This window comes from Hemiscyllium ocellatum, chromosome 5 (genome assembly GCF_020745735.1).
Source record: "Hemiscyllium ocellatum isolate sHemOce1 chromosome 5, sHemOce1.pat.X.cur, whole genome shotgun sequence".
Taxonomy (NCBI): domain Eukaryota; kingdom Metazoa; phylum Chordata; class Chondrichthyes; order Orectolobiformes; family Hemiscylliidae; genus Hemiscyllium; species Hemiscyllium ocellatum.
In genome coordinates, this window is record NC_083405.1 from 106,863,874 (window position 1) to 106,869,873 (window position 6,000).

The window sequence follows — 6,000 nt, forward strand, 5'->3', positions numbered from 1 at the left end:
CAGATGTTGAAGCTGGAGGCTGGATCAGGCCAGGTAAGGGTAGAATGGGCCCACCAGATTGCAATACCCAAGCCCAGGTCGGACCTGTGCCCCCGCCTGTTCCTGTACCGGCTTCAGTGTTATAGAGAGAAGCAAATGCTCCTGGAAGCCTCCAGAAATCTCGTGAAAGATCCCAAGCCATGACTTACAAAGGATACAAGATTATGCTGTTTCAGGATTTTTCCCCAGCTTTGGTCCGCAAGAGGAGGGTGTTTGATGAAATGAAGAAATGTTTAAAGGATTTAAACATTCAATACTCCCTGCGCTACCCAGCGACGCTATGTTTTAACCATGAAGGATCTGTCTATAACTTCAGATCCCCGGAATTTTTGGACTCTCTTAAATAAATTGTAAGAGTTCATTCATGTGATGAATAATGTTGTTCTGCACCCCACCCCACTATCTCCGGGGGTAGGGAGGGGGGCTTATTTGTTCTCCACTTTGCAATTTTCCTTTTTATTATATGTATAAGCTGGGTGGTCTAGTTGATTCAGGTGAGGAGGGGTGCCTGCCTTGTCCTACCTTATCTCTTTCTTTTAGAGCGGGCTTGTTTCCCCCTATTATTTTGTGTTACTATTATCTGCTGAGATTGTCATTTTATACTTTTATATGTTTATATGTGGTATTAACGTTACCAAATATATCTAGCTGTTGGTGTGGGTGGGGAGGGGGAGTTGGATAGGGTACTCACTGTTAACTTTAGCTTTATAGTACACTTGAATTTTCTTTATTTCATTATGGGGTGCCTGGGTTGAGGGTGGGGCACTGGTTGGAAGAGGATATGATGGGTTTTCGGAAAGGAAGTGATGCCCTCTGGAAACAAGGGGGAAAATCTCCGTTTAAATATGTTTTATATTTTTTCTTATTTAGAAATAGATTTTTATTATATTGATGTGAGTGTATTAAAGAATCTCTATTTTTGTGAATTTTCTATGGTCAATGCTCGGGGTGTTTTGGATGGGGTTTCTCCTCCTGGGGGGTCTCGGACTTGCCTGGACAATTATGGTTAGTCATTCGATTAAATGGTGCACCTGGAATGTCAAGGGGAGTAATTCACCAGTCAAAAGGAAGAAAATACTATCAAACCTCAAAAAAGAAAGGGTTGATATAGCTCTCCTACAGGAGACACATTTACTGGGTAAAGAACACTTGAAATCACAACAGGGTGGATTTGATCAGGCCTTCTTTTCTTCTTTCAGCTCAAAACATAGGGGGGTAGTCATTCTTATTCGGAAGAATCTCCCTTTTAAAATCCTAAGTCAGATAAAGGATGAATCTGGATGATATATAGTGATTAAAGCCCTTATAAATGGACAGGAATATGGGATTTTTAATCTGTATTGTATCCCGGCGTATCCTTTCAAATTTATAAGGGAAGCCTTCTCCAAACTGATAGCTCTTGGGGCTCGTCATACAATTATAGGGGAGACTTTCATTACATTACGGACCCAGAGATAGACAGGATATCCAAGAGTAATACAGGTGTATCCCCCACATCCAGGCAATTGATGGATTTGAATAAAGAGTTAGGATTAGTAGATGTGTGGAGGTGCCTCCACCCGCAAGGCAGAGATTTCTCTTATTTACTCTAATCCACATTAACTAGAATCACACTAGAATTGATATGCTTTTTGCCCTTTCAACCTTTTTGAATTCTATATCATCCTGCAAAATAGGTGATATAATAATTTCTGATCATGCTGCTGTGTATATGGAAATTAAGGCTAGGAACAATGAGGCATCCTCCCAACATTGGCGTATGGATTCCTTTTTAATGAAGGATAGTAAATTTGTAAAATATTTTTCTCAAGAATTTAAAACTTTTTTGGAAATTAATTCAGGTACAGCTACTAACCCATCAATGATGTGGGAGACCATTAAGGCTGATGTGCGAGGTCTGATCATTTTATACTCGGCGACCCAGAAAAAACTAAAGGGAGAACAACAGCGTCTACTTGAGGCTCGCTTAAAAGCAGCTGAAACAGCATACGTTGATAGACTTTCTATTGCTAAATTACAATGGATTACTGCTCTTAGGACAGCCCTGAATACTGCGCTTATCCAAACGGCAAAGAGGGAAATATTATTTGCAAAGCAATTATATGAATTTGGCGATAAACCTGGTAGATACTTAGCATTTCTCGCAAGTAAATAAAAGGCCCCTCAAGCACGTCCATCAGGGAAAGTGCTGCTACTCTGACTTACAATCATAAAAGCATCAACACAATCTTCAGAAAGTTTTATTCTGATTTGTATAAATCACAGGATTGTGAAGATAGAGCCAGGAGGATGCAGTCCTTTTTTAAAAGCCTGGTCTTTCTGGACTTAACCCCGGAATAGGTATCGGTTCGGAATGCTCCCCAAACAACCCAGGAAATACTTGACACAATCAGGCAGCTTCAGAGCAGTAAAACACCTGGTCCAGATGGATTTCAGGTTGAATTCTACAAAGAGTTTACAGGAGTATTAGCTGGTCCATTTATGGACATGCACAACCACTCATATAGTCAGGGCTGCCTCCCGCCTTCACTGAAAGAGGTGAATATCTCCCTTATTCTCAAAAAAGGAAAGAACCCAGAAGATTGCGCATTATAGGGACCAATATCCTTGCTAAACATAGATTTTAAAATTCCTTCTAAAACATTAGCATTGAGGCTGGATAGGGTATTGCCATATATCCTAAAAGAGGATCAGATGGGGTTTATCAAAGGGTGTAGATCATTTAATAATATTAGAAGGGTTTTGAATGTGATTCAAGCCTGTCATCAGGAAAAAAATACCGGGAATAGTAATCTCATTGGATGCGGAGAAGGCATTTGACCGGGTTGAATGGTCATACCTGGTCTATACATTGGAAGGGTTTGGCGTTGGAAAGGTATTTGCTAAATGGGTCTCAACATTGTATAATGATCCCAAAGCAGTTGTGGTTACCAATGGATTAGGCTCGGATAGCTTCAGTGTGGGTAGTGGCTGCCGTCAGGGATGTCCTCTCTCACCGTTGCTATTCACTCTAATAATTGAGCCACTACTGGAAGCTATACAGGCTGACTCTAATATAAACAGCCCCGCGGGTTGGTACAGGTAAACATAAAATTACCCTTTATGCAGATGATGTTCTCCTTTTTCTTAGTAATCCCCTGATGTCTGTGCCTTGCTTAATCCAAATTATTAATATAATTGCTGCATTCTCAGGCACTATTAAGTTTTCAAAATTGGAGGCCATGCCGATGGATGGCCTCGCTACTATGTCCTACTTATTGGACTTTCCCTTTTGGTGGTCTCTGGAGGGTTTCTTATATTTGGGCATTTTTTATCACCCCAGTATTTGGCCAGGTGTACAAGGTCAATTTTGTGCATCGACTGGAAAGGATAAGGCAGGACCTTCAACGCTGGGGGGATCTTCCAATTGCCTGGCTGGGTAGAATAGCCCTAATCAAAATGAATGTCTTGCCCCGTCTCTTATAACCTGTGAGAATGCTCCTGGTGATGCTGCCGAGGCCGACACTCCACAAATTGCATGGTTGGCTGGGTTCTTTCATCTGGAATCATAGACGGCCCCTCATTAAGTTAAGGAAACAACAGCTTCCACAGCTAAGGGAAAGGATGGATTTTCCAGACTTTAGGAAGTATCAGTTGAGTTCCCTATTAAGCTACATAGCCAATTGGGTCTCGTCTGACTCGCAATCAATCTGGCTGGACATTGAGGCTTCTCAAGTAAAGTGCCCTTAAAATGAAAATCATTATGGACCACTGTAAAAACCCTATTGTATTAAACACAATTAAAGCCTGGAATATAATGTGGCAAAATGAGGGTAATTCACATAAAACATCCCCCTATACTCCTATAGTAGGGGCATGGGGTTTTCAACTGGGGCTCACAGACACCACATTCAAATCCTGGAGGTCCAGGGGTATCTCCTGTTTAGGGGATCTGTTTGAGGAAGGGATCCTGATGTCTTTTGAACAGCTGCATCAGAAATTTGGACTACCTAATGGAGACCTCTTTCGATACTTCCAAATTCGAGATTACATACGAAAGAAGATTATGCTATCTGATAGCCTTTATAAATCAGATAGAGAACATATATTGTTGTGGCCAATTGGTTTACCCTTGGTCAGCACTCTTTATCATTTATTACATAATGAAGTGTTGGAAGACATGGACCACCTGCTTAGAACATGGGATCAGGAATTGGGGCTGGAAATTTCTGCAGAAATGTGGGATGACATCTGGGAAAATGCCAGAAACATCTCCATTTGTAACAGAACCCAGGCCATTCAGTTAAAGATACTCCATAGGGCTCATATAGCACCGAAATGATTGGCAAAATTTAGGCAGGAGCATCTCCAATGTGTCCCAAATGTAAAACAGTGGTGGGCACTCTTACACACAGTGGTGGGCACCCATACCCCTACATTTACCCCTTACCTGACACTACGGGCAATTTAGCATGGCCAATTAACCTGACCCGCTCATCTTTGGACTGTGGGAGGAAACCAAAGCACCCGGAGGAAACCCACGCAGACACAGGGAGAATGTGCAAACTCCACACAGTCAGTCTCCTGAGTCGGGAATTGAACCCAGGTCTCAGGCGCTGTGAGACAGCAGTGCTAACCACTATGCCACCGTTTCGCCCACAATAGGTTAGATTAGTAGTTAGGAGGAAGTGAAGACTGTAGATGCTGGAGATCAGAGCTGAAAAATGTGTTGTTGGAAAAGCGCAGCAAGTCAGGCAGCATTCAAGGAGCAGGAGAATTGACATTTCAGGCATGAGCCCTTCTTCAGGAATGAGGAGAGTGTGCCAAGCAGGCTAAGATAAAAGGTAGGAAGGAGGGACTTGGGGGAGGGGCGTTGGGAATGCGATAAGTGAAAGGAGGTTAACGTGAGGGTGATAGGCCGGAGTGGGGGTGGGGGCGGAGAGCTCAGGAAGAAGATTGCAGGTTAGGAAGGTGGTGCTGAGTTCAAGGGTTGGGACTGAGACAATGTGGGGGGAGGGGAAATGAGGAAACTGGAGAAATCTGAGTTCATCCCTTGTGGTTGGAGGGTTCCTAGGCAGAAGATGAGGCGCTCTTCCTCCATCCGTCATGTTGCTATGGTCTGGTGATGGAGGAGTCCAAGGACCTGCATGTCCTTGGTGGAGTGGGAGGGGGACATCCCTTGTGGTTGGAGGGTTCCTAGGCTTCCTAACCTGCAATCTTCCTCCTGACCTCTCCGCCCCCACCCCCACTCTGGCCTATCACCCTCACCTTAGCCTCCTTCCAACTATCGCATTTCCAACGTCCCTCCCCCAAGTCCCTTGGGTGGGAAGGCAAGTAATGAGAATGATATAAAGTATCTTCAGGTAGCTACAAATGGATTAAGTGAGTAAAAACTTGGCAGTTGTAGTGTATTCCATCTAACTCATCCATGCTGACCTAATCCCACTTGCCTGCGCTTGGCCCATATCCCTTTAACTCATTCCAATCATGTACCTGTCCAAATGTATTTTAAATGATGTAACTGTACCTGCACCTACTTCCTCTGCCAGTTCATTCCACATATGAACCACACTGTGTGAAAAAGTTACCGCTCAGGTGCTTTTTAAACCTTTCTCCTCCCACTTTAAAAGTGTCTCCTAGTTTTGAACTCCTCAACCCTAAGAAAAAGAAGTTTGCTATTCTCCTTATCTATACCCCTCATGATTTTATAAACCTCTACAAGTTCACCCCTCAACTTCTCCACCAAATGCAACGTGAAAGCCAGGGATATGATGGAAGCTTCTCCACTTTCCTGGTTGAGACTGGTTCCAGAATGCCCAATAAATAAAAGCAACTTACTGCGAATGCTGGAATCTGAAACCAAAAAAGAGAAAATGCTGGAAAATCTCAGCAAGTCTGGCAGCATCTGTAAGGAGAGAAAAGAGCTGATGTTTTGAGTCTAACTGACCCTTTGTCAAAGCTCGACAAAGCTTTGACAAAGGG